Source organism: Phocoena sinus, chromosome 4, assembly GCF_008692025.1.
Source record: "Phocoena sinus isolate mPhoSin1 chromosome 4, mPhoSin1.pri, whole genome shotgun sequence".
In the NCBI taxonomy this organism is placed as follows: Eukaryota; Metazoa; Chordata; class Mammalia; order Artiodactyla; family Phocoenidae; genus Phocoena; species Phocoena sinus.
In genome coordinates this window covers 96,008,837-96,021,077 of record NC_045766.1, presented here as the reverse complement: position 1 = coordinate 96,021,077, position 12,241 = coordinate 96,008,837, and the positions used below count along the sequence as shown (strand labels likewise).

At 35.4% G+C, this 12,241-nt stretch overlaps 1 protein-coding gene across 12 annotated transcripts in view; it reads right to left on the bottom strand.

Moving 5' to 3' along the window:
• SENP7 (SUMO specific peptidase 7) overlaps positions 1 to 12,241 on the bottom strand; it is a 186,252-nt gene that overhangs the window by 95,773 nt on the left and 78,238 nt on the right. The window lies entirely within an intron of this gene.

Sequence of the window (12,241 nt, the reverse complement as noted above, 5' to 3'; positions counted from 1 at the left end):
TGGGACTTTCTTCAGAATTCTATCTAGTATACTACATCTGTGGTCACACACACGTACAGCTGTTGGATTGCTGGTAACTAATCTGTGCTTGGTCACACTACAAGTGGAACAACAACACACATCTGCACATCATGTCACAGAGGCAACCGCTTTCTGCACTAAAAATGTATTTTTGTTTTAGTATTTGATTTGGAAAACATAATTAAAACTAAGGATAACAGTACAACATCTATAATCTTAACCCTACATAGTCTTAAGATACATTTAATTTTACCTTATTTCTAAAAATATGTCAACTTAAAAAACTTACTGTGCCTACACCAATTTCAAAAGTAAAACTGATAAATCCAAACACTTCCAGCTCTGCCTCATTACATTTTGCCCATTACTCATTCAACATATCTATGTGCTGATAATACCTGAAGAACTGTGTTCAGTTCTAGAACCATGAAATATAGTTTCTTCAGGACTGTGAATAGGCTACCAAGTAGATGTGAGACAATGTCAAATGAGGAATGGCTGGAAGAATTGGAAATGTGTGATCACAAGAGTGTCTATTCTATTCCCTAGTACCAGTTTTAGGCACTGTTTGTTTAACAAATGTTAATAATATTAAGAAACAGAAAGCAAAATGTTCATGTATTTTTAATATAAAACAGAGCTCAAAGAAATCACTTGTTTGCCGCAGCCACTTGGGGCTGTATCTTCAGATCATCTGGAAGAAGCGGGATAGAAGTCTTCAGAGGAACCTCTATAGAACGCACTGAAACTCCAAATACTCTAAGTTTATAGATTTTAGAATTATCATTAAAGAATAAAGAGATGAGTGAAATTTCTATGAATGAATAATAATTCATTCTTCGTTCAACAAATACTTACCAAATACCTTCTAGCAAAACAACTGTACTAGTAGAATCTGGAGATTCAGCAACAAACGAAAGAGTTACAGTTCCTGCCTTCATGGAGCTTACATTCCAAAGAAGAATTACCCGATTAGTTATTTAATTACAGCTGTGATGAGCAATATGAACAGAAAATACAGGTGCTGCATTTCTTCTGAACCAGATCAGGGAAGATTTTACTGAGAATATGACATTTATGCTGAAACTGTCCAAAGGAAACAAGTGGAAAATGGAGAGTGGTTCAAAAAGGAGGACAAAATGTAAATGCTCCGACAAGAGTAAAGCTTGTTCAAGGAAATTAAAGGACTTACCTGGCTCAAGTGCTTAGAGTGAAGAGGAAATTTGTATAAGATAAGGATGGGCAGTTAGGCAGGACCCTGTGGACTATACTGAGGATTTGAAACTTTAATGTCAACAACAATATCAATCCCCTAGTTTTAACAAAAGAATCATGAGACCAGAGCTGTATTTTTAAAAGATAACTTTGACCTTTTATGAATAATAAAGAAAACACCAAGAGAAAAGGGTAATAATGAATTTAGAGAGGAAATGGTGCTTAGGGATAGTTTAGTGGAATGGTGGGAGCAGAAATGGGAAAGAAGAAAAGGGACACAGACACAGCAAATGTAGGCAGTTGACAAACAGCTACGAAAGGGGGATATAGGATAAGAGCTGAAGATAAATGTGAGATGCAAGAAAGGTCTTCTTAGTTAGTTATTGGTTGGTTAGTTAGCTTAAGATAGAAAATATCTGTGTAAGTTTCAGTGCTTATGGGAAGAGGTCAACAGACTAGGAGAGGCTGAAGATACAGGAGACAGTATAATTAACTTTATAATTAAGTTTCTTAAGAAGTAGCATAAAAAGAGCTAATATTTACTGAACATGCACCATATACCAGGAAGCATGTTAAGACCTCTACAATGATTTACACTTCATTTAATCCTCACAACTACTCTGTGAAGTATAATGGTAATTATTCTTCTGCAACTGAGAAGACCAAGAATAGAATGATTAATAACTAAGTCCGTAGTAATATGAGTGAGTGGTGAGAGCGGGATCCAGAGCCACACACTCTCAACTCTGTTGCCAGCACTCTTAACTGCTCCACTGTGCTGGTTTATGGGGGGAGAAGAACCCCTCTTCCTTCTTCCAGAAACCAAGATCATTTTTTCAAAGTGATACAAAAGGTAAAAGAACACAGGCTTGAGGAGAGAAAAGGTTTCAAATCATCACTGTGGAGAGGGGGAACACAAGCTGACAGTAGGATTATCTTGAAGTTGAGGAATCTAGTAGGGTTAATAACCACAAATTTATAATGGCATAAACATACTGTGTTTTGTGATTTTTTTTCCCATCACTGCTCAGCCACCTTGGTGTCAGCACAATGCAAACAGATAATTAGGTTCACAAATGATTATTAATTACGAAGGAAAAAGGCACCTTTATAACTAAAAATCTGGTAGCTACCACCTTAACCAAGTGATCAAATGTAAGGCCACCAACAGTGGGACAAGCAGACACTACGTATCCCCTGATATAATGCAATAAGCAAATGACATCAGCTATGAAGTACTTTTGCAAAAAATGTAACATGAACCTAATTATGAGGACAAACACAATTATAAAAATCTAGAATGTAGGACATTCTACAAGACAACTGGCCTGAACTCTTCAAAAAATCAATGTCATGGTTTAGGGGGGTCGGGGGGAGGCAGGGGCTATTCTAAGATTAAGAGACTAATGAGACATAACCAAAAAATAAAATGCATGAACCTCAATTTGATCCTAGATTTTTTTAACAAAAGACATTTTGGGGGACATTTAGAGAATTCTGATTCTAGACTTTATATTACATGATATATGAAATTATTATAAATTTTCTTCATAATGTATTGTGGTTATCATGTAAAAGAATTTTCTTGTTCTTAAGAAGTGCAGGCTAAAGTATTCAGAGGTGAAGTGCCTGACATCTGTGACTTACTTTCAAATGGTTCTGTGAAAAAAAATGTGTACATGAATATGCATATGTGATATGCACTTACATACATGTATGAAAAGAGACTGAGAGAAGGCAAATGTGGGAAAACGTTAACAACATCTTGCGTGTTTGTTATACTCTTAACAAAATAATCCCGCCTGGTCCTGTACCAAAAAAATATGAAATGGGAAAAAAGCTATGCATGAAGACATTCATCACAGTATTATTTATAAAAGCAACAAAATGAAAGCAAATTTAAATTCCCAGCAGTAGGGACTTCCCTGGTGGTCCAGCAGTAAACAATCTGCCTTCCAATGCACGAGACACAGGTTCAATCCCTGGTCGGGGAACTAAGATCCCACATTCCGCATGGCAACTAAGCCCTCGCACTGCAACTACTAAGCCCACACACCTCAACTAGAGAGAGGGGAAAAATAAAACCGCATGCTACAATGCACACATGCCATAACTAGAGAGAAGGCTGTGCACCACCAACGAAAGATCTCACATGCCGCAACAAAGATCCCATGTGCCACAACAAAGACCCGACACAACCAAAAATTAAAAAATTTTTTAAATTAAAAACATAAAAATTCCCAGCAATAGCAGAATGGTTAAGTAAACAATGATAAATCCACTTAATGGAATGTTACTTATTAGTCTCTTAAAATCTTCTACTTTAAATTTTAAGAGTGACTGGCTGTGTTTTTTTCTTTCAACTTGTCCTTATTTCTCTTTTCTATACTAAGCAAGTACTATACTATTTACATAAAGAGAAATGTCAACCAATTAATTTTGTAAAGAATGGTAAACATCTTTACCCAGTCAAAAACTATCTATTGATTAGTGAAAAATAATTATTTTTACATTAAGGACTACTCTTTTATAGGTTTTACAACTGTACAACTTAAAATGATCAAATGAAAATACTTCTAAAATCTTAAGGATATATAAGGTATACTTTTCGTCTGAGAAAACTACTATTAGTAATTTGCTAAATTATTTGGGAAAATATCCCAGTGGTAATTTTAATAATTTTAAATATGAAAATATCCAATGTTGGAAAATGCCATTTTTCTATTCACCCAAACCAAATAAGAATCACCACTGGTGATTTTACTGGTAATTCTAATAGTTGGCTCTAAGTGAAAAAGACAATTTGGATTCTCTGTGAAAATACTTATTTCATGTTCATAAATTTGCTTTACTGTAATTTGATTGACTAATAATATCCTAAGGCAGAAGTCATCAATCTTTTCCCCACAAATTAAAGGTAAAATTTTTTAAATTTCTATATATTTAAATATATTTGAACACTTCACAAGAAAGACATATGAATAGCGAATATGCACATAAAAAGGTGCTCAATATCATTAACCTCATCTTTCCAGTCTTTAAAAAAGTTTGTCTTTTCAAAAAAGGGGGAAGGACAGCAAAATATTTCAACAGACACTTTAGAGAAGATACAAAAGAACAAGAAGCACATGAAAAGATGCTCAACATCATCATTCATCAAGGAAATGCAATTAAAACCACAATAAGATATCACTACACATACATTAAAAGGGATGATGACAGAGACTGACCATACAAGTGCTGGCAGAGGGTGGAGGAAGTAAAACTCTTCTGCACTGCTGATGGGAATGTAAAGTGGCACAATTGCTTTTGGAAAACATTTGGCAGTTGCTTAACAAAGTTGAAAATGTACTTTTAATGACCCAGCAACCCATCTCCTAGGGATTTAACTAAAAGGAATAAAAACATGTCCACACAGGCACTTGTACATGGATATTCACAGTAGCTTTATTAATAATAGTATTAATTTTTCACAGAACTAAGACAAAAAAAAGTTTAAATTTGTATGGAAACATAGAAGACTGCAAATAGCCAAACCAATCTTGAGAAACAGAAACAGAGCTGGAGGAATCAGGCTCCCTGACTTCAGATTATATTACAAACCTAGAGTAATCAAAACAGTATGATACTGGCACAAAAACAGAAATACAGATCAATGGAACAGGATAGAAAGCCCAGAGATAAACCCATGCACATATGGTCACCTTATCTTTGATAAAGGAGGCACAAATATACAATGGAGAAAAGACAGCCTCTTCAATAAGTGGTGCTGGGAAAACTGGATGGCTACATGTAAAAGAATGAAATTAGAAAACTCCCTAACACCATACACAAAAATAAACTCAAAATGGATTAAAGATCTAAATGTAAGGCCAGGCACCATAAAACTCTTAGAGGAAAACATAGGCAGAACACTCTATGACATAAATCACAGCAAGATCCTTTTTGACCCACCTCCTAGAGAAATGGAATTAAAACAAAAATATACAAATGGGACCTAATGAAACTTAAAAGCTTTTGCACAGCAAAGGAAACCATAAACAAGACGAAAAGACAACCCTCAGAATGGGAGAAAATATTTGCAAACGAAGCAACTGACAAAAGATTAATCTCCAAAACATACAAGCAGATCATGAAGCTCAATATCAAAAAACTCAACCCAATCCAAAACTGGGCAGAAGAGCTAAATAGACATTTCTCCAAAGAAGATATACAGATTGCCAACAAACACATGAAAGGATGCTCAACATAACTAATTATTAAAGAAATGCAAATCAAACCTACAATGAGGTATCACCTCACAGCAGTCAGAATGGCCATCATCAAAAAATCTACAAACAATAAATGCTGAAGAGGGTGTGGAGAAAAAGGAACCCTCCTACACTGTTGGAGGGAATGTAAATTGATACATCCACTATGGAGAAGAGTATAGAGGTTCCTTAAAAAACTAAAAATAGAACTACCATACAACCCAGCAATCCCACTACTGGGCATATACCCTGAGAAAACCATAATTCAAAGAGTCATGTACCACAGTGTTCATTGCAGCTCTATTTACAATAGCCACAACATGGAAGCAACCTAAGTGTCCATCGACAGATGAATGGATAAAGAAGATGTGGCATATATATATACAATGGAATATTATTCAGCCATAAAAGGAAACGAAATTGAGCTATTTGTAGTGAGATGGATAGACCTAGAGACTGTCATACAGAGTGAAGTTAAGTCAGAAAGAGAAAAACAAATACCATATGCTAATACATATATATGGAATCTAAAAAAAAAAAAAATGGTTCTGATGAACCAAGGAGCAGGACAGGAATAAACATGCAGATGGAGAGAAGGTACTTGAGGACACGCGGAGGGGGAAGGGTAAGCTGGGACGAAGCAACAGAGTAGCTATGACATATATACACTACCAAATGTAAAATAGATAGTTAGTGGGAAGCAGCCACATAGCACAGGGAAAACAGCTCGGTGCTTTGTGACCACCTACAGGGGTGGGATAGGGAGGGTAAGAAGGAGACGCAAAAGTGAGAGGATATGGGGATATATGTATACATATAGCTGATTCACTTTGTTATACAGCAGAAACTAACACACCATTGTAAAGCAATTATACTCCAATAAAGATGTTTAAAAAAAAAAACAGAAACAGAGTCAGAGACATAGAAAACCAGTTTATGGTTACCAAACAGGAGGGAGAGGTGGCGAGGGACAAATTAAGAGTATGTGATTAACCGGTATAAACTACTATACATAAAACAGATAAGCAAGAAGGATTTACTGTATAGCACAGGAAATTATATTCAGTGTCTTGTAATAACTTATAATGGAATATAATCTGAAAAAATATACAACTGAATCATTTTGCTGTACACCTGAAACACAGTATTGTAAATCAACTATACTTGAATTTTAAAAATTACTGGACACAGATCACCATAACAAATATAATAACAATGAAAAAGTTTGATATATTGGGAGAATTACCAAACCGTGATACAGAGACACAAAGTGAGCAAATGTTTCTGGAAAAATGCTACCGACAGACTTGCTAAATGCAGGGTTGCCTGCAACATTCAATTTGTAAAAAATGCATTATCTCCAAAGTGCGATAACATGAAGCACAATAAAACAAGGTATGCCTGTACCTTATGACTGGTATCCTTATAAAAATGGCAGAAACACACACACACAGAAGGAAGACAACCTGAAGACATACAGGGAAAACATGTAAATATGGAGGACTGAATGCATGAAGAAGAGAGGAGAGAGACATGGAACAGATTATTCCTTAATGCCTTCAAAGGAAGCACAGCCTAGAGGACACCTTGATTCACATGAAATGTGAATGGATTAAATAATCTAGTCAAAGGTCGAGATGGTGAGAGTAGATTAAAAAAAAAAAAAACACAAGACCTTCTGTGTTCTGAATGTTTGTTTCACCTCACAATTCATATTTTAAAATCCTAACCCCCAAAGTGATGGCAGTAGGAGGTGGGGCCTTTGGGAGGTGACTGGGTCATGAGCGTAGAGCCCTCATGAACAGGATTAGTGCTCATAAAAAAGGTTCAAGAGAGTATCCCTTCCACCCTTTGAGGATACAGTAAAAAGATGGCCATCTAAGAACCAGGAAGCCCTCACCAGATACTGAATCTGGGAGTGCTATGATCCTGGGCTTCCCAGGAATTATAACACTTTTGAAAAATAAATGGTTTTTGTTTATAAGCCACCTAGTCTTATGATATTTTGTTATAACAGTCTAAACAGAATAAGATAAGATCCAACAATATGCTCTCAACCAGAGACACACTTTGGACTCAAAGAAATAAACAGGTTCAAAGTAAAAGGATGGAAACAGGTGTACCATGCAAACAGCAACCTTAAGACAGGTGGAATGGGCTCTATCAGTATTAGACAAAATAGACTTTAAAGCAAAAAAAGAAAAAGTCTGTAGAAACAATGAGGGACATTTTATTGACAAAAGGGTTAATTCATCAGTAAGATATACTGACTATAAATACACATATACTTAATAACAGGACCACAAGGCTCATTAAGCAAAAACTAACAGAAAGGAGAAATTAACAATTCAACAGTAATAGTTCAACACTTAAAACCCCAGTCTTGATAGAACAACTAGACAAAAATCAGCAAGGATACAGAAGGCTTGAATAACACCATCAACCAACGCATCCACAGACCACTCTAACAAAAAGGAACAGAATGCACATTCTTCTCAAACACATGGAACATTCTCCAAGAAAGACCACACGCCAGGCCACAAATAAACCTCAATAAATTTACAAGAAGTGAAATCATACAAAACGTTCTCAGACCACAGTGGAATTCAATTAAAAATTAACAACAACAAAACTAAGTCATGAGGATATAATGTACAACATGGGGACTATGGTTAATAATACTGTATTGTATATTTGAAAGTTGTTAAGAAAGTAAATCTTAAAAGTTGTCATCACACACAAAAAAATCTGTAACTATGTGAGTGATGGATGTTACCTATACTTACTGTGGTGATCATTTCATAGTATATACAAGTATAGAATCATTATGTTGTATATCTGAAACTAATATAATGTTATATGTCAATTATATCTCAATAAAAGAAAATCTTTGAAATTTAAAAATACATAGGAATTAAACAATTCACATTTTCAAAAGAAGTGAATCCATCATACCAGAAATTAGAAAATACTTTTGAGCTTAATGAATAGAAAATCACAACATACCAAAACTTATGAGGTGCAGCTAACGCAGTGCTTAGAATAAAATTTAAAACTAAACACCTATACTAGAAAAGAAGACATCTCAAATCAATAACCTAACCATGTACCTTAAGAAATTAGAAAAAGAAGCACAAACTATGTCCAAAACAAAGAGAAGAAATAAAAAATAAGATTACAGTGAAACTAAATTAAATAGAATATAGAAAACCTACAGAGAATATTGATGAAACCAAAAGTTGGTTCCTTGAAAAGATCAACAAAATTTACAAGTATCTAGGTAGACTGAACAAAAAAAGAAAAGAAAGAAAACACTCAAATTACTAAAATGAGGAATGAAAGACAGGTCATCACTAACAGTATTACAGAAATTTTAAACAGTATAATAGAATACTATGAACAAATGTATGGCAACAAATTAGATAAATAAAATATACAAATTCCTAGAAAAACAGAAGCTACCAAAACAGACTCATAAAAAAAAAAATAGAAAATCTCAACAGACTTATAACAAGGAAAAATCTGAATTTCTAACTGGAAAACTTCACAGATACACACACACACACACACACACACACACACACACACACACCACCAATGAATGACCAGATGGATTCACTGGTGAATTTTATCAAACATTTAAACAAGAATTAATACCAATCCTTCAAAACCTCTTCCGGAAAACAAAGGAAGAGACAACACTTTTCACCTCATTCTACAAGGCTATTATTAGCCTCATTCCAAAGCCAGACAAAGACAACAGAAGAAAATAGCAAGTTATTTTCCCTTCTGAATACAAACATAGATATCCTCAATAAAATCCTAGCAAACTGAAACCAGTAACATATAAATGGGATCATAAATCAGAATCAAGTGAGATTTATCCCAGGAATGCAAAGTTGGTTTAAAATCTAAAAATCAATTTATGTAATACATTATACTAATAAAGGATACAAATTACATGATATAAATGCAGGAAAAGCATTTGACAAAATCCAACACACATGCATCATAAAAAGCCTCCCACAAATTAAGAACAGAAGGGAACTTCCTCAACATGAAAAAGGGCATGTCTTAGTCTGTTCAGGCTATAACAAAATATCACAGACTCAGCAGCTTATAAACAACAAACATTTATTTCTCACGGTTCTGGAGGCTGGGAAGTCCAAGATCAGGGTGCTGGCCAACATGGTCAGGCTCTGGTGAAGGCCCTCTTCTGGGTTGCAGACTGCAGACTCCTCACAGTGTCCTCACGTGGTAGAAGGCACCAGGAAGCTCTGTGAGGTCTCTTTTATAAAAAGAGCACTAATCCCGTTCATGAGGGCTCCACCCTCATGACTTAAGCACCCCACTCAATGGCCCCACCTCCAAACACCATCACATTGGGCATTAGGATTTCAACATATGAATTTTGGGGAGATATTGTACAAACATTCAAACCATAGCAGGGCATCTATAAAAAACCTATAACATCATACTTAATGGTGAAATACTGAATGCTTTCCCTCTGATAGTGGGAACAAAACAAAGATTTCCACTCTCACCACTTCCATTATACATTGTACATTCTAGCCAGGACAATTAGGCAAGGGGAAAAAATTAAAGGCCTCCAGCTGAAAAGGAAGCAGTAAAGCCATCTTTGTTTGCAGATGACATGATCTTGTATATACAAAATTCCAAGCAATCTACTAAAAATTTCTAGAACAGGACAAACAGGGTCACAGTATATAAATCAGGGTCAACATATATAAATAAATGGGATTTCTACACACTAGTAATGAACCATCTAAAACTAAAATTAAGAAAACACTTCCATTCACAACAGCATCAAAAAGAAAATACTTGGGAATAAATTTAACAATAAATGTCCAAGACACACTGAAAGTTACAAAACACTGTTGAAAGAAATTGAATAAGACCTAAATAAATGGAAAGATATATTCATGAATCAGAAGATTTAATTTGTTAAGACAGCAATACTCCCCAAATTGGTCTACAGATTCAACACATCCTCCATCAAAATCCTTGTTGGCTGTTTTGCTCAAAATGACCAACTGATTCTAAAACTCAGTTGAAAATGCAAGGAACCCAGAACAACCAAAACAATCTTGAAAAGGGACTTCCCTGGCAGCCCAGTGGTTAAGACTCCATGCTTCCACTGCAGGCGGCATGAGTTTGATCCCTGGTCGGGGAACTAACATCCTGCATGCCACACAGTGCGGCCAGAAAATTTTTTTTTAAAAATCTTGAAAAATATTATGAAGTTGGAAGACTCACATTTCCCAATTTCAAAACTTACCACCAAGTTGCAATAATACAGTGTACAGCACACAGCGGTACTGACATAAAAACAGACATATACATCAATGGACTAGAGTTCCAAATCCAGAAATAAACACTTACGTTAATGTCAACTGATTTTCAACAAAGGTACCAAGAAAAATTCGTACCTCTTCAACAAATGTTGCTGGGACAACTACATATTCACAAACAAAAATATAAATTTGGATGCCTATCTCATGCCATACCCAAAATTAATTCAAAATGGATAAAATACCTAAATCTAAGAGCTAGAACTATAAAACCCTTAGACGAAAACACAAGAGTAAATCATCATGCCCTCAGATTAGGCAATAGTTCCTTAGATATGACAACAAAAGCACAACAACAAAAGAAAAATAGATAAATGGGATTTGATCGAAGAGAAAAAAACTTTCGTGCTTCAAAGGACACCATCAAGAAAGTGAAAAGCTGAGCGAGAGAAAATATTTCCAAATCACATACCTAATAAGGACCTGTATCCAGAATATATAAAGAACTCTTACAACTCAACAATAAAAAGATAAACACCACAATTTTTAAACAATTTTTAAAAGGATCTAAACAGACATTTCTCCAAAGAAGATATACAAATGACCAACAGGCATATAAAAAGACACTCAATGTCATTAGGAAATATGTACCAAAACCACAATGAGATTATCATTTCACACCCACTAGGACAACTATGGAAAGAAGGAAGGAAGGGAAAGAGGGACGGAAAATAAGTATTGATAAGGATATGGAGTCACCGATATGCTTATTTCCTAAGGACAATTCACTTGAAAGGTGAGAATTCAGACTAAACAGCTTACAGAGTGCTCTGACATAAAATCAAGAATTCCAATTAGGACTTCCCTGGTGGCACAGTGGTTAAGAATCCGCCTGTCAAATGCAGGGGACACGGGTTCAAGCCCTGGTCTGGGAATATCCCACATGCCGCGGAGCAACTAAGCCCGTGTGCCACAACTACTGCCTGTGCTCTAGAGCCCACGAGCCACAACTACTGAGCCCATGTGCTGCAACTACTGAAGCCTGCGTGCCTAGAGCCTGTGCTCTGCAACGAGAAGCCCACACACCACAACGAAGAGTAGTCCCTGCTCACTGCAACTAGAGAAAGCCCGTGCACAGCAGCAAAGACCCAATGCAGCCAAAAATAAAATAAAAAATAAATAAACTTATTTAAAAAAAACTCCAATTAGTCTTCTCATTTGTGCAAACTCCCAATAATTGTAACTTTTAACTTTGTTACTGTCACTTTTTATTCATTCACTATTCTTAAAAAGATAATATCCTTTTGCAAAATAACTTTTTAAGCATTTACTGATGTCCAATACTAAAATTTAGCTCCGATTTCCTGCTGGTAATAATTGTAATTTGAATCCCATATTTAATTCCAGCATATCCATTATTCATTAATACTATGACTTTAAGAC